The 26,176-nt window shown below is 41.7% G+C and overlaps 1 protein-coding gene across 1 annotated transcript in view; it reads right to left on the bottom strand.

Annotated features, from left to right (window-relative positions):
• LOC125464771 (linker for activation of T-cells family member 2-like) overlaps positions 1-25,143 on the bottom strand; it is a 132,026-nt gene extending 106,883 nt beyond the window's left edge. The window contains exon 1 of the mRNA XM_048557578.2: positions 24,706-25,143. The gene's annotated coding sequence lies outside the window, so the exon portion shown is untranslated. The remainder of the gene's footprint in view (positions 1-24,705) is intronic.
• Between the last annotated feature and the right edge of the window lie 1,033 nt (positions 25,144-26,176).

Below are 26,176 nucleotides of genomic sequence, written 5' to 3'. Positions count from 1 at the left end.
TCAAAGACTTCAATCACTCAGCAGTGAATGAATGATTGGAGTGGGTGTACTTGCATAAATTAATAGTGTGGGTAGACAACATTTATTTCAGTTAATCTATCCTAAGAAAATTCCAAAACAGAAAGCAATGCAGTCTCCAAAGAAAATTCTTAACAAGTTCGTTATATTTTTTAAAAAATTCCTCTAATTCATTATCTAACTGAAAGACCTGTTGAAAGGGACATCAGCTGAATATTTGCCTTTCTACACCAAATATAAGAAGTCTGTGGTTGATTCATATGAGTTCTCAGGCAGTCCACATGACTGAAGGATCAGAATACTCTGTAAAATAACTAGAGATCTGGTGTGTTGCAGTTCACACTGGAGACCAAGTTTCTGTCGCATAATTCTGTTTTTACATGCATGTCATTGCATTTCTTTCTATCACATGTTCGTCCACGAATTTCTCACATTCAGACTACCTGCTACTGACATTGTGGGAAGGATCAGTAGGTTGACAATCAATCTTTTTTCTCATTGTTACTGATCATCCCCTCCTTGGCTGTCAAATCCTGGGTGGGATAGAATCATAGAATCCCCACAGAGTTGAAGCAGACCATTTGGCCCATCAAGTCCAAACAGCGTTCCACACAGAGCAAATTCCCCTGCATTATTGCCATGACTAACTCACCTAATCTACATATCTCTGGACACAATGGGGCAACTTAGCTTGGCCAATCCACCTAACCATCTTTGGACTGTGGGTGGAAACCAGAGCACATGGAGGAAACCCATGTAGACACGGGGACAACGTGCAAATTCTATACAGACAATTACCAGAAGGTAGCTTGAACCTGGATCCCTGGCACAGTGAGGCAGCAGTACTGCCCTTGAGCCACTGTGTGCCCTAGAACCCAGAGCTTCTGGCTTAGTATAATGAAATATCAAATGATGATGATCATAACTTGTTATTTTACTGTCAGACAGCAGAGATGAGAATAGATGAGAGATGTTGCAAACGTTAGGGAGCTGTATTCAGTAATCTGTAATTATATTAATGTAATGGTGTTACAAAACTAAAGAAAGTGAGAGAGAGCCTTACTCCAAGATAAGTGTGAACAAGTGAAGCTAGACAGCAAAGGGATTGTAATGTAGATAAAGGCAGCAGTTTCAAAATGTGTTTGTGTAAACACTGTCAGCCCAGAGATACACAGGAGTCATGTTAACAGCCCTGTTCACATCCATCAACATCAACCTGGCCAAAGAAACACTGACGACACTATTAGAAGAACCAAAGACACATACAGCCGACACCACCAACCTCATCAGCAAGGACATATCATCAAGCTAGTGGACCTATGCCTTACCACCCACTTCACTTTCAATAACAAAACCTACAGACAAACCAACGGTACACCCACGGGATCTCCGATATCAGGGTTCTTAGCAGAGGCAGTAATGCAGAGACTCGAACAAACAGCTCTGCCGACCATCCAACCTAAACTTTGGGTCTGCCACGTGGATGACACCTTTGTCATCACTAAACAAAACAAATTAGAGAAACCTTCAAGACCATCAATAATACCCTTACTGGCATAACATTCACAAAAGAGGAGGAGAACAACAATAAACTGCCATTCCTAGATGTCACAGTAGAGCGAACAGCCAATGGGGAACTTCAAACCAGCGTCTACAGGAAAACAACACATACGGACCAAATACTGAACTACAGGAGCAACCATCCCAACACCCACAAACGAAGCTGCATTAGAACATTATTCCAACGAGCCACCACACACTGCAGCACAGAGGAACTACGCAGAGCAGAGGAAAATCACCTATACAGCGTATTCAAAAAGAACAGGTACCCAATGAACACAGTTCGCCGATTTCTCTGCAACAAACCAAAAGAGACAGACAAAACGGGCCCAGAAACCATAAGCACTCTCCCCTACATCAAAGACATTTCTGAAATGACTGCCAGACTACTCGGACCTCTTGGCATCAGGGCAGCCCACAAACACACCAACACTCTAAAACAGCAGCTAATGAACTTAAAAGACCCTATACAGACAACAAGCAAAACAAATGCCATCTACAAAATACTTTGCAAAAACTGTGACAAACACTACATTGGACAAACAGGCAGAAAGCTAGCCACCAGGATACATGAACATCAACTAGCCACAAAACGACATGACCCACTATCACTAGTATCCTTACATACAGATGAGGAAGGACACCACTTTGATTGGGACAACACATCCATCCTAGGGCAAGCCAAACAGAGTCACACACGAGAATTCCTAGAGGCATGGCACTCCAACCGGAACTCCATCAACAAACACATTGATTTGGAGCCAATCTACCATCCTCTGAGAAAAGAACAGGAAATGACATCACCAATGCAGGAAATGACATCACCAACCCAAGGAAACCTAAACAGATAAATAGAAAGCGGGACATAACACCAGCGCTTCATCGGAGGCTCACTGATGATGTTACCTAGAATAGTGACAAAACGTCTGAAAGCTAACCTTCCAGCTCAGCGAGCAAACTCACATCCAGAAACTCAACCTGAGCTACAAATCTTCTCAAAACTCGCTAATTCCACAGATTCTCTGAAAGAAGAAATGTCTCCCCAACTGTGTGTTAAATGTAGAACCCTTTATTCTGAGATTATGAAAAGAGTAAAAACATTGAAGTACTTACCAAAATGCAGTAATTGATTGGTGATGGCAATTCCTTTGAGACATTGCCATTGCCATAGAAATTTGAAAATGCTGAGGGACACCAAATCCAGAAAAAGAAGCTCTGGAAGTGGCAGTTCCAAAGGTACATCACTGGGTTCAATCCAAAGGAGCAGGACATCAGGACAGTAAATTTTTGTATGTTGTTGGGCCTATACCAAATGTGTCCTTGTCACACAGGGTGTAGAGAAATGTTAATCATTGCATTCAATACGTATCTTGGACTACTTTAGTCCAAAGCAAATCTATTCATAGAAAGGGCAAAACTAATTGACAGGAGATATAAACTGAGATGTTTTCAGCAGATTTGTACAGATTGACAGGATGTTTAGATACAGAGTCCTTTAAGGATGAGTAATGATCATTTAGATGTCAGAGGTGAGAAATTATCTGATTTTCTTCAACCTAAGGAGGAGCTCATGCTAGAATAGTTAATCCGATATATTATGCAAGGAGAGATCAAAGCTTAGAATCAGTCTATACTTGAGGAATACCTTCAAATCAGTAGGATGGATATGCCCTAAGATAGGAATTCTGAACACCAGCCAAAGTAGTGGGAGACTATGCCATTGCCTGTATTAAATTGTTCAAGGTGTATTTAAAGGCAACGTGCCCTGCAGCAGGGAGCTGAGTACTATGAATGTGAGAGATTTGGGCACTTCAAGAAATACTGCAAAGCAGCAGCTACAATATTATTACAGAAACACACAGCTCATTAAGGGGAAAAGAACTGACAAATGAAAATCATTTGGAAAAGAAGAAGTCCAAGAAATTAAGGATGAGGATCAAACAACAAAGCCAGTATTCCCAAGTGATAGCAAAGAAGGAATTGTCTCAAGGCACAAAGGTTTGAAATATGATTTAAGTTTATACATGGTCTGTTTCAATATAGTTGACAGTTTGTCATGCCTAAAGTCAATGGATGTTCAAAGTTCATCCAATTTCATTTAAGTGCGACAGATGGCTGATGATTGCACTATGTTCATGACCCCTTGGATAGTGAAGCAGTCCATGTCAAAATCCAGCAAAATGTGAACAATATCCAGGCTTGAGCTAACAAGTCGCAAGTGATATTTGCACCATGCAAGTGCTTGACGATGAACATGTACAACAAAAGAGAGTGTAACCATCACCCTTTGTTATTCAATGATGTTAACATCACTGAATCTCCCACTATTAACATTCTGAGGGTTACCACTGACCAGAGACTGAACTTAATTAACCATAAAAATACTATGGGTACAAGAATAAATCAGAGGAATTCTGCACAATGTAATTCACCATTTGATTCCCCAAAACCTGTCAAACATCTGTAAGGCACAAGTCAGGAGCATGTTGGAATACTTCTCACTTGCCTGGGTGAATACAGCTGTTACAACACTCAAGAAGCTTCACACCATCCAGGACAAAGCAGCCTGTTTAATTTGAATCTCATCTACAATAATTCATTGCCTTCACCACTAATGCACATTCGGAGCATTCTATATCATTTCAAGATGTACTGCAGAAATTCACCGGAGCCCCTTACCTAGTATTTTATTGATTTGATTTATTATTGTCATGTATCTGGGTACAGTGAAAAGTTTTGCTTTGCGTGCAGTACGGGCAGATCATACTATACAAAGTGCATTAGGGTAATAAAACAAAGCGAAGAATGCAATGTTACGACTGTGGAGAAGGTGTGCAAACAGTGAGATGAACATTAAAATTTGAGAGGTCCATTCAGAAGTCTAATAACAGCGGGGGAGAAGCTGTTTTGAATCTGTTGGAACAAGTGTTTATGTTTTTATATTTTCTGCCCAACCGAAGAAATTAGAAGAGATTATAACAGGGGTGAGAGGGATCATTGATTATATTGGCTGCCTTCTTGAGGCAGTGAGAGGTTTAGCACCTTCCAAGCCACAACCACTTCTATCTACAAGCACAAGGATGGCAGAAGCTCGGGAGCAACACCAGCCACAAATCCTCTCCAAGTCAGTCACCATCCTGACTTGGAATATTGTCATTTCCTCACAGTCATTCAGTCAAAATACTGAAACTCTGTCTCGAGTTGCACTGTGGGTCCCTACACCAAATGAAATACCGTGATTCAAAAAGGCAGCTCACTACTTCCCAAGGGCAATTAGGGTTAGGCAATAAATGCCAGCCAGACAGTTCACATTACCTGAAAGAACAAAACAATAACATGAAAACACAAAACTACAAGGTCCAGGAGGCACATTTCTTGAGGTGCATTGTCTACTTACCACTAAACTCAGTTATAAAAGGACAAGTGTTACAAAGTGGAGGTCGACACCCCCTTCCAATAACTAAAACTGAAACATCCAGAGAAGCTCGCCTCGCTTCATAATCTGTTAAAGGAAGTGTAAGAAGTGATATAACGTGCCTCTCATCACCCACCCCCAACTCTGTTATAAAGGGGAGGTTAAATGAAATGAACACCTGGCAGTAACATTATAATCAACAAATAACAATTTATTTATCTAACTTAATGTGAACAAATTAACAAAACTACTATCAAACTGAACAATTCCCCTTTAATTATTAACTATTCCAGACTAAAACAAAATTTTAATGATATGCTGTTCCAATAGATATAAGACCCTCTTACATATGCCAAATTAATAAAAAAACACAGAAATTAAATTAACAAAATTACAGTCAGGATACATCTTCCAGAATGCTCGGTGCCTTCAATGAGGCATACCTTTCTCCGTCAAATTCTTGTGTCAGGAATACTAGCTCGGAGTGCCACTGGTTGTTAACTCTAGTTGCTCTCACACCAATTTTCAAATACCTTCTTCTTTTATGCCCTTGATGACCTATCAATTTCTTACAATAGGCTTGTTCCTAGGTTGTCAAAACCATCAGATTTAAATTTAATTGGGTTTTAGTCTCTAAGTGCCTGGTTTACATTAATTGGCTTAAATACAAACTGGTTGCCTTAATAAAACAAGACTACTGCCTGGGTTGTGAACCATACAGCCTTTTGATATAAATGTTTCAATTTCAGGAACTCTCTGTATCTGCTGCTGCTCGCAAACATTTTTTAAAAATCTCCAAGCCTAGAAAAAGCACATCATCTTCTAAAGGGAGCACACATTCTTCTCCCCTTTCATTGTACAAACAAATTCTAATGCCCTGCCTTCCAATGCGCAAGTACTCTGCCCAACTTTGCAACACTACCCCCTTAAGAAAAAAAAGAACTATCATGATGAAAAGATGGCTTCATTTTTTTTACTAAATCTTAATGCTACTATTACTAGATCGTTAATCTAGAGTTACACATTCCATACTAATTCTATATTCATATATAACATTGAAAACTACCATTTCTATCTCATATACACATCTCCCTTTTAAACCTGCGAAAGCACATCCACAATAACATTTTCACGATCCACAGTGTGTACAATCTGTAAATTAAATGCTTGCAACCTAAGTCTCCAATGAAATAATCTGGTGTTCTTTTCTTTAAATCTTTCCAAAAATGTCAAAGGGTTATGATCAGTGCACACAATCATTTCTGATACATTGTTTGCAACATAAACAATAAAATGTTGTAAAGCCAAGACAAAACTCAATAACCCTTTTTCAACAGTTGAATTTTTTTCTGGTGGATACTGAATTTCTTTGAAAAATAACTGATCGGTCTATGAGTTCCACAATCGTCCTCCTGTAGCAACCCCTACATTGCTTGCACCGATAGTGATTTTAAAGGTTTTCAAGAAATTTGGCATGGCTAAAACTGGTGTGGTGGTTAATGCTGCTTTTAAGCTCTGAAATGCATCCTGGCATTGATCTGTTTACTGGAATTTCAGATTAATTTTTTAACAAATCCGTCAATGGTGCCACTACTCTACAAAAGTTTGGTACAAAATTCCTGGAGAATCCGCTCATTCCCAAAAATCATAGCAACTCCTTCTTCATGGATAGTCTTGGAAATTCCTTGTTGGCCTTCATCTTCACGTTTCTCGGTGACATCCATCCGTATCCGATGTTGTGCCCTAACAGCATCATTTCTACCTTCACAAATTCTGTCTTTGCCAAATTTATGAGCAATTTTGCCTTCCATCATCTCTGATAGAGCTCTGCCAAGTACTCCATGTGATCTGTCCATGAGTGGTTAAAGATCACGAAGTCATCTATACAGATGGCACAATTAGTCAATCTTGCCACAACTTTGTTCATAAGTCTTTGGAATGTGGCTAGTGCTTTCTAAATTCCTAAGGCTGTTGTTTTAAATTAATATAGACCACTTTGGGGTTACAAAAGCAGAAGCTTCTTTCACTCTCTCTTCGACAAAGGCAGTTGCCAGTAACCATGAAGTAAGTCCAACTTTGTGATGTAAGTTGCTTATCCAACACTTTCCACACAGTCCTCCAGCCTTGGAATTGGTTATGAGTCTGATTTAGTCATGGTGTTGACCTCCCGATAATCTATGCAGAATCACTGAGTATATCAGGTTTGGGAGCCAACACAATCGGTGAACTCTACTCACTTTGACTTGGCTTGATGATGTTTTCTTGAAGCATTGCTTACACTTCTGTCTCTACCTGTGCTGTTTTGAGAGGATTAAGTCTATAGGGATGTTGTTTTATCAGAATAGCATTCCCTACATTCACATCATTTACTATCATATTAGTCTTCCCCATTCTATCTTCACATATATCCTCATAGTGCTGCAATAAGCCTTTCGATTCAGTTCCTTGTTCCTGAGACAGGTAGCTCACCACCCTATTCCATTCTTTAAGGGATTCCTGATTATTTAAGGGATTCCTGGTTATTTAATTTATTCTGGGGCACATCAAAATCCAAATCAACTGGATTTGATTCCCCAGAAATAATGGGAACTGCAGATGCTGGAGAATCCAAGATAATAAAGTGTGAAGCTGGATGAACACAGCAGGCCAAGCAGCATCTCAGGAGCACAAAAGCTGATGTTTCGGGCCTAGACCCTTCATCAGAGAGGGGGATGGGGTGAGGGTTCTGGAATAAATAGGGAGAGAGGGGGAGGCGGACCGAAGATGGATAGAAAAGAAGATAGGTGGAGAGGAGAGTATGGGTGGGGAGGGGGAGGGGATAGGTCAGTCCAGGGAAGACAGACAGGTCAAGGAGGTGGGATGAGGTTAGTAGGTAGGAGATGGAGGTGCGGCTTGGGGTGGGAGGAAGGGATGGGTGAGAGGAAGAACAGGTTAGGGAGGCAGAGACAGGTTGGACTGGTTTTGGGATGCAGTGGGTGGAGGGGAAGAGCTGGGCTGGTTGTGTGGTGCAGTGGGGAGACGGGACGAACTGGGCTGGTTTTGGGATGCAGTGGGGGAAGGGGAGATTTTGAAGCTGGTGAAGTCCACATTGATACCATTGGGCTGCAGGGTTCCCAAGCGGAATATGAGTTGCTGTTCCTGCAACCTTCGGGTGGCATCATTGTGGCACTGCAGGAGGCCCATGATGGACATGTCATCTAAAGAATGAGAGGGGGAGTGGAAATGGTTTGCGACTGGGAGGTGCAGTTGTTTAATGCGAACCGAGCGGAGGTGTTCTGCAAAGCGGTCCCCAAGCCTCCGCTTGGTTTCCCCAATGTAGAGGTAGCCACACCGGGTACAGTGGATGCAGTATACCACATTGGCAGATGTGCAGGTGATCCGCTGCTTAATATGGAAAGTCATCTTGGGGTCTGGGATAGGGGTAAGGGAGGACGTGTGGGGGCAAGTGGGGATGGAAAAGTAGCTAGGGTGGTGGGGTCGGATTGTAGATGGCGGAAGTGTCGGAGGATAATGCGTTGTATCCGGAGGTTGGTGGGGTGGTGTGTGAGAACAAGGGGGATCTTCTTTGGGCGGTTGTGGCGGGGGCGGGGTGTGAGGGATGTGTTGCAGGAAATGCGGGAGACGCGGTCAAGGGCGTTCTCGACCACTGTGGGGGGCAAGTTGCTGTCCTTTAAGAACTTGGACATCTGGGATGTGCGGGAGTGGAATGCCTCATCGTGGGAGCAGATGCAGCGGAGGCGGAGGAATTGGGAATAGGGGATGGATTTTTTGCAGGAGAGTGGGTGGGAGGAGGTGTATTCTAGGTAGCTGTGGGAGTCGGTGGGCTTGAAATGGACGTCAGTTATAAGCTGGTTGCCTGAGATGGAGACTGAGAGGTCCAGGAAGGTGAGAGATGGCCCAGGTGAACTGAAGGTTGGGGTGGAAGGTATTGGTGAAGTGGATGAATTGTTCGAGCTCCTCTGGGGAGCAAGAGGCGGTGCCGATACAGTCATCAATGTAACGGAGGAAGAAGTGGGGTTTGGGGGCTGTGTAGGTGCGGAAGAGGGACTGTTCCACGTAACCTACAAAGAGACAGGCATAGCTGGGGCCCACGCGGGTGCCCATGGCCACCCCCTTGGTCTGTAGGAAGTGGGAGGAATCGAAAGAGAAGTTGTTGAGGGTGAGGACGAGTTCGGCTAGGCGGATGAGGGTGTCGGTGGAGGGGGACTGGTCGGACCTGCGGGACAGGAAGAAGCGGAGGGCCTTGAGGCCATCTGCATGCGGAATACAGGTGTATAGGGACTGGACGTCCATGGTGAAAATGAGGTGTTGGGGGCCAGGGAATTGGAAGTCCTGGAGGAGGTGGAGGGCGTGGGTGGTGTCACGGACGTAGGTAGGGAGTTCCTGGGCCAATGGGGAGAAAATGGAGTTCAGATAGGTGGAGATGAGTTCGGTGGGGCAGGAACAGGCTGAGACAATGGGTCGACCAGGGCAGGCAGGTTTGTGGATTTTGGGAAGGAGATAGAAACGGGCCGTGCGGGGTTGGGGAACAATGAGGTTGGAGGCTGTGGGTGGGAGGTCCCCTGAGGTGATGAGATCATGAATGGTGTTGGAGATGATGGTTTGGTGCTCGGGGGTGGGGTCATGATCGAGGGGGCGGTAGGAGGAGGTGTCGGAGAGTTGGCGTTTGGCCTCGGCGATGTAGAGGTCAGTGCGCCATACCACCACTGCGCCACCCTTGTCTGCGGGTTTGATGGTGAGGTTGGGGTTGGAGTGGAGGGAGCGGAGGGCTGCCCGTTCTGCGGGGGAGAGGTTGGAGTGGGTGAGAGGGGTGGAGAGGTTGAGGCGGTTAATGTCTTGACGGCAGTTGGAGATGAAGAGGTCGAGGGAAGGTAGGAGGCCTGGGGGTGGTGTCCAGGAGGAAGACTTGTGTTGGAAGCGGGCAAAGGGGTCAGTGGAGGGAGGGTTAGGTTCCCGGTTGAAGAAGTAAGCGTGGAGGCGAAGGCAGCAGAAAAACTGTTCTATGTCCAACCGTGACTGGTATTCATTGATGTGTGGTTGTAGGGGGACAACGGTGAGCCCCTTACTACGGACTGACCGTTCATCCTCAGTCAGTGGGAGGTCTGGGGGGGATTTGATTCCCCAGTCTGCTTGGCGGTAACCAATGGCTGTTCCTCTGGTTCCCTTTCCCTGTCATTGTCAGGTTTCAGTATGTTCACATGACATACCCAATGCATATCTTTTCTATATGGCCTTTTTACCAGATAATACACCTGACTTAACTTCTTCTCAATCTGATAGACACCACTAAACCTTGCTTTGAAGGATCTCCTACTATTGGTAACAACACCAATACCTTATCCCCAAGGGTAAGCATACAAATTTCAAATTTCTTTTCTGCTTCTTGCTTCATTAGATGCTATGACAGCTTCAAATGTTGCCTAGCTAATTCATCTACTCTGTTTAATCTTTCTCTAACCTCAGATACATAATCCAACTGTGAGTTCTCTGACTTCAGACCTATCAACTTTTCCTTAATTAATTTAAAAACCCCTCTTACTTTGTGTCCGAATATCAATTCAAATGGAATAAGCTAAGTCAATTCATTTGGAGCATCTCTAATAGCAAAAAACATAAATGTGATACCTTTATCCCAATCATTTGGGTAATCCTGGCAGTAAGCCCTCAGCATGGACTTTAGGGTCTGATGCCACCTTTCCAATGCTCCCTGGGATTTAGGATGGTATGCGCTTGATTTAAAGTGTTTGATGCCTAAACTATCCATGACTTCCTTAAATAGTTTGGCAGTAAACTTGGACCCTTTCTCTGATTTAGTTTCTCTGGGTAGTCCAAAGGGTAAAGAAAGCAAGCAACTCCTTCACAACCTATTTTCCCTTGACATTCCATAATGGAATTGTTTCTGGAAATCTGGTAGACACATCTGTTACAGTTCGCAAATACCGGCTAGCATTTTTGGTTTTGGAGAGGGGACTTATACAACCAATCATAACCCATTTGAAAAGTTCTTCAACTGCGGGAATTGGCATCAAAAGCACTGGTTTTATTACTGCCTGTGGCTTTCCTACCATTTGACATATATGACAGATACGGCAAAATTCAACCACATTTTTATGTAATCCAGGCCAATACAAATGCTTCTGTATCTTAGCTTGAGTCATCCTCACTCCTGGATCACCTCCTACAGGTAATTTGTGGCTATCCACAATACTTTCCTGTCTGTATGCTATTGGTAATATAATCTGGTGAGCTTCCGCCCATTTCTCCTTTGCACTGACCTGCCAAGGTCTCCAATTCCGCCTCAGATTCTATCCTTAAGGTTATAACATTCTGGCATACATTCTGATTCCTTCTCCCATTAGGCTTTATAGTATAAATGTTTTATTCTCTCATCTTTCTGTTGTAACTCCATTAGTCTTTCAGAACTAAATACCTCTGCCTGATCCTCTTGTGTAGGTTCTTCCTTTACCATTTCATCAAACAGGGTGTTAGCTAACTGGGCCTCAACTCAATTGTCTTTCTCTTTGGTTTTCCTTTCTTGTTTTAACTTATGACTGTGGGATCTTGTCATCACACCGTCTGGAGAAATGCCAGGTATTTTTCTTTTAACTCCTCAGTTCCCTGGTTTTCTTTCAGCTTCTCCACTAAAATGACCATCACTCCTACCTTTGATCTGGCTAGGTCGTTTCTAAGAACAAACTGTAATCCTGGAATAGATACTCTTTCAATCTTTCAATCCCCAGTCTTGATTGGACTTTCTAGCCTTATCAGTTAAATCTGTCTCCATTTATTCCACAGATGATCACTCTCTCGGGTAACATTTCAGAAGGAGTGCAAATACTTTCATCTCTTACTATTAGAGATTGACCGGCTCCTGTATTGCTAATATTTTAACTTTTTTACCCTGAGTAAACCTTCCCCACACAGGTGAAATCTTTGAAGAGATCGGGCACTATCTTACCATCCAGCCTGTGACTAGGCTGTGCACTCTCCTGCAGCTCCTTGACTTCTCTTGGTATTTCCTTCACCACCTCAACTAATCCCACTGGTTTAGCCTCTTTTACCACATCCTTTTCCCCAATGCTTCTCTTAAACCACCAGCACTGTGCCTTTGTGAGTCCCACTCTATTACAGTGACAAATCCTCAGGCCTTTCACCTCTTTTCCACCCTCTTGGGTTTCTTTTTTCACATGTTAAACTATTCCCAGTGTTTTCTACTTTTTGTTTTTCATTGAAGGATCTCCCTTTTTCCCAATTTCTATCCCTCACCGAACAAAATTGCTATCGGAAGCTAGATTTCGATTTATGCACTACTGCGTATTCATCCGCCATCTCTGCAACTCTTCTTACTGTTTTAACTTTCTGTTCCTGACATGAGTTCTTATCATTTCTGGAAATGAGCTTTGAACTCCTCCAGCAGAATAATCTGTCTAAGATTCTCATATGCTTCTTCAACGATCGAGCAAAGTTGCTACGTTTTATTCTTTCAAACACGGCTTAAGTCAGGTCTGGTTCCTTCCTTATATTTCTGAACCATTGTCTATATGCTTCTGGTACCAACTTTAGGCACTCAAAATAGAATGTTTTCCTTCATATTCTCTTGACGTCTCACCTGACAGCACGGCAAACACCTCAGTGGACCTGCCTACCAACCTGGTCTGAATTAACATTGCACATGCAGTTTCTAGCCAGTTCATCTGTTTAGCCAATTTCTCAAAGGAAATTAAAAAGGGCTGTTCATCTTGTTCATCGAATTTTGGTAATATATAACATATATAACTTAATAGTGTACAATATATGTATGTACATAACTTATATTACTCCCTCTCAAGTCTTTGGCTATGAGGGTCCACTCATCATCACTCTCTTCCACACTAAGCCTATGTTCTACCTTCATTTCCATTGTTTTGAGTCTGCTATTCTGTTTAATTTGCAACTTCTGAAGTTCAGACTCTCTTTTTCATTTTGTCTTTCCTCTGCTTGTAACTGTAATTCAAACTGTTTCAATCCCCTTTCATTCTCTAACTCCAGTTGTCTTAGATGCAATTTATTTTTTTCTAACTCCACTGCACTTGACAGTTTCCCTGGTGTACCTAAATGCTTGACTAACTCCTTTACAATTTCAGCTTTCCTCTTATCCCTAGTTAATCCCAATTCTAGCCTGTTTGCTATGTCTAAAAGTATGTATGTCCTCTGTCTTTCTAAAATTTCTTGGCAAATTTGGGAAACATCCTGAAACCTCAGAACCTCTTAAGCAGTGTTAAGAGCAATTTCGCCCACTTTCTATTTAACCATCAACAAGTAACTGAAATTAAACACATTTTCCACTTCTTACCTAAGTTTTATTTAAAGATCTAATTCCCAAGTCTGTTAAAATCTGGTGGGACCTTTTGTACCCCAAATCTGTTCAAATCTGTCCATATCCATTCAGATCCCATACACAATCCCGGACCTGAGCCCCCAATCTGTTATAAAGCGGAGGTTGACCCCCCTGTGATAACTAAAACCAAAATGCTCAGAGAAGCTCCTCTCATCACATAATCTGTTAAAGGAAGTGTGAAAAATGATATAACCTGCCTCTCACTACCCACTCAGTTAAAAGGGGGAGGTTAAGTGAAAAGTCACTCTATAATCAACAACTGACAATTTATTTGTCTAACTGTAATAGTGAACAAATTAATAGAACTGCTAACACACTGAACAATTCCCCCCCACTACTAACTATTCCTGAATAAAACAAAAATTCTAATTATATGCTGCTACAATAGATACGATTCCCACTTATAGAAACCAAACTAATCAAAAAAATTTAAAACATAGTCCCTCAAAATTAGAACCAGAATACATCTCGCAGAATGTTCTGTGCCTTCTCCGCTGTTCATCAGTCAGGAACACCTTTCTCCATCAAATTCTTGGGACAGGAATATTTGCTAAGAGTGCTGCTGTACCTTTAGTCAGATGTTGGTTTTCTAAGAGCTTAGACCATTCTGTGAAAGCCAGTGATTTTCCCATTAGGGCTGCTGGTTTTTGGCTCTAGTTGCTCTCATGCTGATTTTCAAATACCCTCTTCTTTTATGCCCTTGATGACATATCAATTTCTAACAATAGGATTCGTCCCAGGTTGTCAAAACTATCAGGCTTAAACTTAATTGGGTTATTAGTCTCTAAGTGCCTGGTTTAGATTGATTGGCTGATATTCAAACTGATTGCCTTAATAACAAAACAAGACTACCGCCTGGGTTGCTAACCATACAGCCTTTTGATAGAAATGTTTCAATTTTAGGAATCCACTGTACCTGCTGCTGCTTGCGGAATTTTTCTAAATCTTCAAGCTTAGAAGAAGCATGTCATTTTTAAAGAGACCATGCACTCTTCCCTTCTATCATTTTACAAACAAATTCTAATGTCCTGCCTTCCAAACCACAAGTACTCTACCCAATTTCACAATACAAGAAGTTAGTGAGAATCTCTGCATGCTGAAGAGCTACAACTGTTCACTACTATGTAGAAATACATGCACTCAGCTAAGACTCTTCAAAATAATCAACACCATGTGCCAAGATGAGAATAAAAGAGAATATTGCCAAGAGTTTCCAAGGTTATTCAGCAGTTTAGACATATTAGTACATGTGTGCCAGACTACTCTGCAAGAAGGTGCTAAGTCCATCTGCTTGTACATGCCAAAGAAAGTTTCTCACCCACTATTAGAAAAGTTCTAAGCACCATTAGAGACCATGTTAAAAAGTGGGGTCATATTACCACTACAGAACTGGGAAAACGATGATCAGGACTGATAACTGTTCCCAAACCAAATGAAGAACCGAGAATGTGTGTAGATTTCACTTAGTTATACTAAGGATTCAAAGAGATTCATCCACTTGACGACAGTTTGATCAAATTTGAGAAAAGCAAATTCTTTACCAAATTAGATGTAAACAATGAATTTTGACTGTTATTCCCATACTGACACCTTCACACTGCTGACTACATTTATCATGACATTTAGATGATTTTGTTTTAATCGTCTACCTATTTGATTTATTCTGCATCAGAAATCATTCAGGGTGCAGTTTCAAGGATTCTTGGAAACAAAGGACCATTTACCACAACATCCTTGTACATGGTCAGATAAAAAAAGAATCTGACCAAAAAATAAGAGAAGTTTTAAGAGCATTACAAAATGCAAGCCATACACTCAGTGAGAAATTCAATTCTCAAGGACAACAAGCACACCTTTGGTACATATAATAGGGGTACATATAATGAGGTATCCCTGTACATTCCAAAAAAAGTTCAGAAGAGGTTTATGAGGATGTTACTGGGAATGAAGGGTTTGAGTTATGGGGAAAGGCTGGATAGGCTGGGACGTTTTTCATGAGAACTTAGGAGGTTGAAGGATGACCTTATAGGTATTTATAAAATCATGAGGGGTATAGAGAAGGTGAATGGCAGATGACTTTTAATTTAATGCCTGACAAACCTGTTAGAATTCTTTGAAGAGGTAACAAGTATGTTAGACCAGGGAAACCCAGTAATGTTATCTATCGAGACTTCCAAAAGGCCTTTGATACGGTGCCTCACATGTGAGGTTTTGCACTTTGGAAAAAAGAATACAGGCATGGACTATTTTCTAAATGGTGAGAAAATTCGCAAAGCAGAAGTACAAAGGGATCTGGGAGTGTTGGTCCAGGATTCTCTAAAGGTTAACTTGCAGGTAGAGTCAGTAATTAAGAAAGCGAATGTAATGTTGTTGTTTATCTCACGAGGGTTGGAATATAAAAGCAGCGATGTGCTTCTGAGGCTTTATAAAGGTCTAGTTAGGCCCCATTCAGAATACTGTGTCTGATTTTGGGCCCCATACCTCAGGAAGGACATACTAGCCCTGAAGCGTGTCCAGCGGAGATTCACATGGATGATCCCTGGAATAGTAGGTTTAACGTATGATGAACGGCTAAGGATCCTGGGATTGTACTCATTAGAGTTTAGATGGTTGAGGGGAGATCTAATAGAAACTTACAAGATAATGTATGGTTTAGAAGGGGTCGACGCCAGGAAGTTGTTTCCGTTAGGCGGTGAGACTAGGACCCGTGGGCACAGCCTTAAAATTAGAGGGGGTAAATTTAAAATGGAAATGAGGAGACAATTTCTTCAGCCAGAGTGTGTTGGGCTTGTTGAATTCATTGCCACGGAGTGCAGTGGAGGCCAGGACGTTGGATGCCTTCAAGAGAGAAGTTGACAAATTCTTGATCTCAGAAGGAATCAAGGGCTACGGGGAGAGTGCAGGGAAGTGGAGTTGAAATGCTCATCAGCCATGATTTAAATGGTGGAGTGGACTTGATGGGCCGAATGGCCTTACTTCCACTTCTATGTCTTATGGTCTTAAGGTCTTTTCCCTAGGTGGGGAATTTCAAGGGCTAGGGGCATATTTTAAGGTGAGAGGAGAAAGATTTTTAAAAGGCATGAGGGGCAATTTTTTTACATAGTGGTTCATGTACGGAATGAACTTCCAGAGGAAATGATGGATGCAGCACAATTACAACATTAAAAAGAAACATTTAGGTAAGTACATAAATAGGAAAGGTTTGGATGGATATGGGCCAAGCGCAGGCAGGCGGGACTGGTTTAGTTTGGGATTATGGTCGGCATGGACTGCTTGGACCGAAGGATCTGTTTCCATGCTGTATGACTCTATGACTAAGGCCACAGTGAATTTCTAGCACTGAGATGTGTCAATGACATAGTGCTTCTTAGGCATGGTGAATTAAATAGGAAAGGTCATTCCTAACTTACCCCAGCTCACACAACCCATAAAGGGGAAATTTCAACAAAGGCCAGCAAAGGTACTGGACACAGGAATGGACTGCAGCTTTCCAGAATATTAAGGAGAAGCTACTCAACTCAGACATATTATGGCTCATTATAACTCAATTACTTGCTAAAGTATCCATGGGTACAACATTCATGTAACTAGCTGCAGTTTTCATTCAGGGGTGGAATGATGGAACCAACAAACTCATAAACTTCACATCAAGAACATTAACAAGAAGTGGAGAGTCATACGCTACAATTGAAAAAGAGGCAATGCCTGTTACGTGGGGATTTGAAAGATTTGAAGATTCCAGGTCAAAGCAGAACCAAGGACACTAGCTCCATTACAAGTATAAAAGGAAATCACAGAAATGTCATTACGAATACAGAGATTCAGGCTCGAACGAATGAGATGCAGTTTGGTAGTGTATGTCTAAGGCCTAGCACCGAGTAGGGCTAATACAGTATCCAGGTCAACAGTGGTCCAGGCTGACAAAGAACTTAATCCTCATCAAAGACAAATCACATTCAACAGCAAAAGATCTGTCTGAAAAGGATCCAAATAATGTCCAGCAGAGCATGAATTGAAAAAATATCATAAACAGAATTCAATAAGGAAAGAGATCCTAAACAGGTTCATACGAATCACAGAAATCAGGATAATAGCTCAACAATCCATATGATGGGCAAATATTTAGAAAGAAATAAAAATTCTATCCAGTTGTACTACATGTGTACCATTAATAGTCAAGTGCCAAAGAACTATTATTGTTATCAAAATTTCCACAAAAGCCTTGGGAAAGGTTAGCATTAGATTTACTCACCTTCAAAGGGTAAGAAATATTTAATTCTGGCAGACTAATATACAAGACAGATCAATGTTTCAAGACTTCATACATTTATGGCAACCGCTGAAATATGATTTTGCAGCACATGGCTACCCATGAGGAAAAAATTTGGATAACAGACCTCAATTTATGAATTAGGAATTCAGAAAGTTCACTTTGGAAGCAGTACAACCAGGGGTCGATTTAACTTCAAACAAACACAGAAGGAGAGAGGATGATTAAGAGCGTAAAGCTGGTAATACCCATAAATGTAGACTGAGAAGTAGCATCACTGATATACAGAGCAATAACATTAAATATTGGATACTCACCAGCAGAATTACTCATTGGAAGATGATTAAAAATGGAAATACATAGTTAAAGTTGCACTCTCAGACCAGATATAACCTCTCACCACCACAGAAAGGTCAAGAAAATGGAAATGCACAAAGGAAGAAAGCAACATAAGTGATTGAACTCAAGACACAAAATAAATAATGATCAACTCTGAGACTCAAATCAGTAAGTCTGGATAAGAGGCCAGAGTGTTTTCTAGAACCAAGATCATATGTATACCTGAGGATACAATCAAGACAAACGGAAAGGCATTGATCTTAGTCAAGTTAAGAATAAAACCTAAATATGAGTGTCACAGGCTCTGGGTCAGGGACAGGTGTATTACATTGATTCCTGTACAGAATGGTGCAGCAGTTCAAGGAATGGTAGGGTATTAGTACCCTCTGTGGAAGTCAAGCGAACCAAGTTGGGGTGTCTAGTGGGAATTCTAGATTATCTTAACTTGGGGAGGAGTGGGACAGATGGTGATGATGATGTGAATGATAATAATAACAAGATAAGTAATTAAGGATAAGTTGCTGGAATTATGTAAATCAAGATTTGGAGGTGTCATTGTTGGACTGGGGTAGACAAGGTCAGAAATCACATGGCACCTGGTTACGTCCAACAGGTTTATTTGAAATCACAAGCTTTCAGAGCATGGCTCCTTCATCACCTGAAGAAGGAGCAGCGCTCCGAAAGCTTGTGGTTTCAAATAAACCTCTTGGACTGTAACCTGGTGTTGTGTGACTTCTGACCTACATAAATCAGGGAAGAGAGAAACTGGGAGGATATGGAAGTTAATAGAATATTTAAGTGATGAGAAAAACAGCAAAAATAAGCACTCCTGTATCTGAAAGAGAAGGACTTGAACATTCCACATGGAGCTATATCAGTAACCTGTTATCATATAAATGTAAATAAACGGTATTACAGTACTGAAGAAAGTGAGTGCATTACTTTAAAATAAAGGTGAACTAGAGACACGAGATACTATGTGGAGCAGTAAGCTGGTACAAAAGAAAACTGCCTGTAATGCCACACAGATACCCACAGTTCAAAGATGAACCGAAGTGGCAGCATAGAATGTTAGCAGCAGTGTTCACATAAATCAAAACATAAAGCACTTAACCACATCTTTATCTTCTAACTGCAAAAGTACTGAAAGAATTGCTTCATGCGGTATTTTGCATAAACTTATGCTTTCATCTGAGCTCTCTTTGCCCCAGTGACCAAACTTTAATTGTGCTTTTACCAGTTTCTGTGTATATCCAGTGAACTGCTTCGCCCTTTCTGACTTGCAAAAGAATTTGCTCCTCTGCCCTATATGATAGACAATCAAATTGGGAACCCATTCTGTTTTCTTCTACACTTGCTGGAATTGTCCGTTCTGTTTCTCAGCATTACACCATGAAAAGATCTTCTATCTACCCTTTGCGTAAATGCTTTGAATACCTTCCCAATTAATTCATTTCAGTTGATTCCTCATGCATTTAAGGCTAACTTTTTTAAGGCTACATCATTGGTTGCTGGTCTTTGACATTTTATGATTGCTTTGGTCATTTTTTTTTATATTGTTTTCCGAGCCTCAAGTTCCATTTTCTGCATGTTGTCTGAGTCACTTTTAGGTATAGATCACAATGTCTGCTGCTTCTGGTTACTTCCGTGAAGCACAGGCTCATGAACTGACATGCACAGCACCTCTCCATATAAGCCACTTGAGTGTTCTTAATCCTGATTTATTAGATTGAAGATGCTCATAGATTCACAGAGTCATACCGCATAGAAACAGACCCTTCGGTCCAATCAGTCCATGCCGCATATAATCCCTGGCTAAACTAGCCCCACCTGCCTGATCCTGGCCCGTATCCCTCCAAATCCTTCCTGGTCGTGTAATTATCCAAATGTCTTTTAAACATTGTAATTGTACCCGCATCCATACTTACTTGAGAAGTTCATTCCACACATGAACCACCCTCTGTGGAAAAATTTACCTCATGCCTTTTTTAAAAATCTCTCTGCTCTTACTTTGAACATGTGGCCACTGGTGTTGAAGTCTCCTGTGCTAGGGAAAAGACAACTACCATTAACTCTATCTGTATCTCTTACGATTTACAAGCTTCTGCCAGGTCGCCTCTCAACCTCCTGCACTCCAGGACAAAGCCAATGTTGGCATGATGAGAGGAAATATTCAAACTTTAAAAGGGATTGCCATTTGATGTTCAGAAAAGTCAACATTTTCCACAACGATCAGTCCTTCCAATGCCTCTGACTTGTCAGGCTGCTAGTCCAGGATTCAGTCCTGGATGAGCAAAAATATCTTCCAATTAAACATTGGGCCACTAGGTGTGAAATTTTTTCACTTAACTTTGCACAATGCAGACCTACTTCAATTCCCTAAAGACAGGCAGTGTCATGAGCTGTTCCATGTACCATATTGCTTACAAGTGACACCACATGAACAAATATTTCCCAATTCCTTTTTGTCCACTTGGCACTGATTCCATCCCTCTCCCTGGTCACTGTGTGGGTATAAACTAGACTCTTTGCATACTTGGCACACTGTTTAACCCAGAGTTGAGTTTTCCCAGCCATATAACTGCTCCATCATCTTGACACCAACTGCTTCTGCCTCTGTAAAGCACCCAGCCATCCTTGGTAAACAAGAAATCATCAAGAGCACAGCTGCACATATTTAACTTGCACCAAATCCTAGTCAGCCATCACCCATGCTTGCTGAAGTACATTGGTTCAGAGTTCAGCAACACTTCGAATTTAAAATTCCCATAATTTTGCTTCTAAATACATTTTATTCTCTCATGAGATGTAAACATCACAGACTGGGCCAGCATTTGTTGCCTGACCCTAGTTGCCTTTGAGAAGGTGGTGGTAAACTGCCTTCTTGAGCCACTTGTAATCCACATCCTGTAGATTGGTCCACAATGCGCTTACGGAGAGAATTCCAGGATTTTGGCGCGGTGACAGCGAAGGAACAGTGATATATTTACAAGTCAGGATGGTGAGTGGGTTGGAGGGGATTTGCAGATAGTGGTATTCCCGTGTATCTGCTGTCCTTGTCCTTCTAGATGGGTTTGGAAGGTGCCGACTGAGAATCTTTGGTGAATTTCTGCAGCGCATCTTATAGATAGTACACATTGCTGCTACTGAGTGTCAGTGGTGGAGGAAGTGGACACTTGTGGATGTGGTGCCAATCAAGCAGGCTGCTTTGACCCAGATGTGTGAAGCTTCTTGGGGCTGCCCCCATCCAGGCAAGTGGGGAGTATTCTATCACACTCCTGATTTGTGCCTTGTAGAGCTGGACATGCTTTGCGGAGTCAGGAGGTGAGCTACTTGCTGCAGTATTCCTAGCCTCTGACCTGCTCTTATAGCCAAAGTATTTATATAGCAAGTCCAGATGAGTCAACACCCCAAGGATATTGATACTGCGGAGGGATGGTAACATCATGGAATGTCAAGGGGCAGTGAATAGATTGTCTCTTATTGGAAATGGTCATAGCCTGGCATTTGTGTGGTGCGAATGTTATTTGCCATCATCAGCCCAAACCTGGATATTGTCCTGATCTTAGACTACAAGGTGTAGAGCTGGATGAACACAGCAGGCCAAGCAGCATCTTAGGAGCAGGAAAGCTGATGTTTCGGGCCCAGACCCTTCATCAGAGGGTCTAGGCCTGAGACGTCAGCTTTCCTGCTCCTAAGATGCTACTTGGCCTGCTGTGTTCATCCAGCTCTACACCTTATTGTCTTGAATTCTCCAGCATCTGCAGTTCCTATTATCTCTATTGTCCTGATCTTGTTGCATTTGAACATGGACTGCTTCAGTATCTGGGGAATCGCAAATGGTGCTGAATGTTGTGCAATCATCAGCCAAGACCCCGACTTCTGACTTATGATGGAGGAATGGTCATTGATGAAGCAGCTGAAGACTTCCTGCAGAGATGTCCTGGAGCTCAGATGACTGACCTCCAACAATGACAACCATCTTCCTATGTGTCGAGTATGACTCCAATCAGCAAAGAGTTTGCTCCCTAATACCCATTTGTTTAATTATTGTTGAGGCTTCTCGATGCCACACTCAGTCCAATGCAGACTAGGCAGTGATATGAGCATTGAAAAGTATTGGTTTGCTGAAACTAAATATTTAGATACTAAATTGAGTGAACCCTTTTTACACCAAGGCCTCTCATTTTGATCAGTCTATTGGAGGGAGAGATGCTAAAGCAAAATAAAGAGGTACTGAAGAATAAGTGTCTGCTTTTCGACACATTTCACTGACAGAGTTACAGAGTGAGATGACACAGGTATCCCTGGGGGTTGACTTGCCACTTGATCAGGGAATAGCAAATGGGAGAATGGTGATAAGAACTTAAAGAGGAAGGAAAAGACATTTATAAAGACCAAGGCAGTGACAGCAGAACCTTGGCAATTCAAATTGTTGTTAATATGCACTATTTCACCATAAAGTGGGACATTTGCAGGTGACACAACTTAGCACAACAGTCTGCAAGACAAATCAATAAAGAAAATCGTGGTTTGATAATCAGTCAAAATCTCAACATTCTGATTGTGGATCTGACAAGAGCTGCAAGTTAATTTGTGTCTTAATGGTAAAATAGTTTAAGCATGGTTTTGATCAGTGCTTACCTTAATTTTAACAAAATGCTACAATCTTCCTAAATAGTTGCATTCTTCAATGTTTCCTCAGACTCAGTAGTAACTTATGTGGCTTCACTGCAATTAGTTCAAAGCAGGAATATACAATCTCTGGCAGTCAGCAACAAACCATTGTGCATTCAGGAAGAAAGGTCATCTGCTGTTTAGCGAAACTACACAGTCAGACATGTAAGGAGTCAGTATTGTCTGCAGCTGGGCTTTCATGCAAACCACAGGAAGATCTTTAAAATAGAGTGATACACTGAAGCATTAATATAGAACTTTTCTGGCATTTAAAAACACCAGCGGTAGATCCTGCCTGCACCTGCAATAAAGTCAGATGTGTTGCTTTTGTGCATGATCCTCAGTTCTCCTATCACATCAGTTCATCAAATCTTTCTTCTCTGTCAACAGTATGTTTGAAAGCCTGCAAGTTGGCACAGGCAATATTTCAAGGCTTCCATTTAAATAACACCGATCCCACATCCGAGGTCATTCAAAAGCAATTCAGATCCAATGGACCACTTTTGAGCCATTGTCACTTTTGCCGTGTAGCAAATACAGGACACAGCATATGGCAAATTCCCCACCTGTACAACAAATGACCAGATGATGACCTGTTTCAGTTTTTCTGAAGAAAAAATTTTTGCAAAGACACAGCTTGGTCTTCTTCAAATAAATTTGTGGGATTGTTTGCAACCACCTGATAGAATGGTGACTCTGCTTGTTGTCTCATCTGAAAGGTGGAACCTCTGACAGAGCAGCACTCGCTCACTCAGGCAAGCCTCACACTTGATTTTGCACCAAAGTCTCTGAAAGAGGGCTTGAATCTGCTCAGTAGCGACAGTGCCACCGAGTCATGACTCTGCAATATCATCCTGTCTAAAGGCAGGATAGCAGTCTGAAGGACTAAATTACCGGCGTGTCTTTAGTTTTCCGTGGACTATACCATTAATGTTATTGCATTTTCCTTCAAGTATCATGTAACAAAATTGTGCAGCAAACCCATAAATACAATAAATCTTTGAATGAGATTGTGTTTCAGTTTCACTGAAATGAATGACATGGAAGCCATTACATATACGGGGGGGACTTGATTTCAGACCTCCTGGGTCAGTGATAGGGACACTGTTTAAGAACAATGGGCAGTATGGTAGCACAGTGGCTAGCACTGTTGCCTCACAGTGCCTAGGGACACAGGTTCAATTCCAGCCTTGGGCGACTGTCTGTGTGAAGTCTGCACATTCTCCTCGCATCTGCGTGGGTTTCTGCTGGGTGCTCCACTTTCCTCCTGCAGTCCAAAGATGCACAGGTTAGGTGGATTGGCCAGGCAGAGTCACCACATAGTATGCAGGGATGTGTGGTCTACATGGATTAGCCATGGTAAATGTGATCAGAGAAAATGGGAACTGCAGATGCTGGGGAATCCGAGATAACAAAGTGTGGAGCTGGATGAACACAGCAGGCCAAGTTTTTTTCTGATGAAGGGTCTAGGCCCGAAATGTCAGCTTTTGTGCTCCTAAGATGCAGCTTGGCCTGCTGTGTTCATCCAGCTTCACACTTTGTTATCTTAGCCATGGTAAATGTTGGATTGTGGGGGTTGGTTGGTGGTTTGGCTCTAGTGGAATGCTCTTTGGAGGGTCAGTGCAGATTCAATGGGCCAAATGGCCTCTACCTGGACTGTAAGGGTTCTATGATTCTCTCAACAGATTACATTGAATGAACTGCGATCAATGATGTCAATAGTTGGACCTAATTAACCACAGTGCCCTGAAGCCATGATACAGCTAAAATCAACCAACGTTCTGTCCTCAACAATTGTAAACCCCTGCCTCTTACTGGAAGGAGAACACTTTAGAGAAGGACTAAGGACAGGCCCACGTTTGGCTATAAATTGCAACACATATCACTGAGCCCATGGAAACTGCTACAGCACATACACGAGTAATGGATCTTGGTTAAGGAACCAGAGAATTTAGTATTTGTGAATCACAACAAGTCAAACAAAGCTAATAAATATATGAAGTTGGCAGGTTTGATCGAAGACATGGCAAATTTTGAAATGGTACCTACCTCAAAGAAGGTCTTTCTTCTTTGGCGTAGCCTTATCCTCCATGCCTTGTCTCTTCCTCCTTCTCCTGCTGTGTCTTCCTCTATTAGGATACTTGGGCAAGGCAATCCCATGGTCAAGGCAGAAGGAGGAACTTGCAAAAGACCTCTCCGTCTGAAATTTCTGGAAGGCAGCTTGCACAATGTGTTTTTAGTATCAGAGCTGGGAAGATTTTTCTAATCACTTCACTCAAAACTAATGTATCAGACAAAGTCTCTGGATTCAACGCCCATGACCTGAGTGGCTTCTTTGTTTGGTAGTGATGCAGATAACCCATTCCTCTTTCTTTCACCATTATGTAAGATGACATTCTGGTTCAAGAGTTGGAATTACTGAGGAAGCAGCTTTGACCCTTGTAAGGCTGTCACTAACACAGGCAAGGATTATCCAATGTCATCAGTGAATTCCACTGGAACTGATAACGCAAATCCGATTATCACAAAAATGAATTGTATCTCAAATGTTTGATTGTGATACTAGTTTTATCGCCTTTTTTAAAAAATCAGAATTTCAGGCCTATTAATCTTTTTCCTCCAGTTTATAATTATCAATGGTCCGAATTATCAACTCAAAAGTAGAGTGGATGAAAACTAGGTTAGTAGCAATGTTAGAAATGAGCACAAATATCAGCTAAAAAACTAAAGCTAAACAGTTGAGATAAGAAGCAAAGTAGGCCCACACAGAGAAGTCACAGAGAAAAAGTGCTTCATTTGCAGTCTTCAATTTTCCACTTCCTAATGTTTTTAGTGCAAATAGCACTGGTGGAGGCCTTTGACATATATTGAAAAGGAGACCACTAAATGATGGGATGGGGTGCAAACCTGCACGTAATCTTCTCAAAGATAGTGAAGTTTTGGTTGATTAAATACATGTATTTCCATAATGTAGCACAATTATTGGTCAAATGAACCTTTGCATGCAAAATTATACTGTTTATCCATTTATTATATACATACAAATGTATGAATTAAGAACAGGGATGGGCCATTCAGCCCTTCAAGCCTACCACACCATTCAGTAAGATCATGGTCATTGCTTGTGTTCTGAATTCCACATTCCCATCAATTCCTAATAACCCGATTCCCGTACCGAGCAAGAATCTATATAACTACCTCCTCCTTAAAAATATTCATTAACCATGCCACCACCACATTCCAAAGTAGAGAGTTCCAAAGCTGTACAACACTATAAGATTTTTTAAAATCTCGTCATCTCTATCCAAAAAGCGCAACCCCAAATTTTAAAACAATGACCTCCAGTTCTCGATTTACACACAAGATGAAACATTCTTTCCACATCCATTTTGCAGGGTCTTATAAATTTCAATCAAATTACCCACCTCACCCTTCTGAACTCCAGCTATAAATAAGCCCTGTCTATCCTTTTCTTGTCAAACAATTCAGTCATTCCAGGCTACCTCCAACAATTTACACC

The sequence above is a fragment of the Stegostoma tigrinum genome, chromosome 27 (genome assembly GCF_030684315.1).
Source record: "Stegostoma tigrinum isolate sSteTig4 chromosome 27, sSteTig4.hap1, whole genome shotgun sequence".
In the NCBI taxonomy this organism is placed as follows: Eukaryota; Metazoa; Chordata; class Chondrichthyes; order Orectolobiformes; family Stegostomatidae; genus Stegostoma; species Stegostoma tigrinum.
This window is presented reverse-complemented; position numbering and strand designations above follow the sequence as displayed.